This window comes from Aplysia californica, unplaced genomic scaffold, assembly GCF_000002075.1.
Source record: "Aplysia californica isolate F4 #8 unplaced genomic scaffold, AplCal3.0 scaffold00040, whole genome shotgun sequence".
Lineage (NCBI taxonomy): Eukaryota > Metazoa > Mollusca > Gastropoda > Aplysiida > Aplysiidae > Aplysia > Aplysia californica.
The window spans coordinates 34,323-35,213 of NW_004797310.1; the positions used below are offsets into that span (position 1 = coordinate 34,323).

An 891-nucleotide genomic window follows, 5' to 3' on the forward strand; every position below is an offset into this window, starting at 1 on the left:
GTGTGTGTGTGTGTTTGTGTATGTGTGTGATAGATAATGAGACAGGTAGCAGTTTGCTTTTTCAATTGCTTTGTTCTGTGTTGAGTAGTTTTCGCCAATGTATTTTCAGTGTTTGCATTAGATCTAGGGTTAGTTTATTGGTTTAGTGGGGGTTTATTTATTTCATTGTTCTTTGAAAATGTCAACAGAGCGAGAGACCATTCTGAGAGTTGAATCGTTTGAAGTAACCACACAAACACTCCGCCGTTTCACATGCACTGGTTTGGAAATAGGTGAGGCATCGTGGTGAACTCAGGCGCTCGTCAAAATAATGAAATCAAAGGAATCTTGAATATTTTTGACCGAAGGGCATTTTATTTTAATTTTTTGTTGTTGGTACAACACCTTTAATGGCCATTTAAAACACAGTCTGGTTTGGATTCTACAGAAAAACATTGATTAAAGACGCAAAAAATGTAAATTGTAAGTTTCCAAGGACTCAGTCTATGGAAGCTACCAAGCTTTGGCGGGCATTTTCTCACTAATTTTACCTCTGAAACCAGGCAACCTTGACCTTCTTCAATCGCAAATATTTCGAATTCTATTCAAAATAGATAGGTATTTTCTTTTTACCCAAGGGAAGGCAAATGAACAAAATTTAAGACGATACCAATAATCCCGTATGCCCAAAAATTGACGAGCGCCTGATTCTACAACGTCGTGACACATATTTATAGAGGTTTTAAAAAAACTAGGACAGGCATTAAAAATACAAAACAAGTACAACAATAGCACAAAACAATTAACTGTAGAAACCGTCTACGCTCCGAGTACCTCCATCCTTTGAAGGGAGGGAATCAATTAGCAGTGCTGTTTATCGAATTTTCCTCACTGTGAAGAAGAAAGGGGGGG

The 891-nt window shown here is 37.6% G+C and overlaps 1 protein-coding gene across 1 annotated transcript in view; it reads left to right on the plus strand.

Annotated features, from left to right (window-relative positions):
- LOC106014246 overlaps positions 1 to 891 on the plus strand; it is an 11,878-nt gene that overhangs the window by 3,362 nt on the left and 7,625 nt on the right. The window lies entirely within an intron of this gene.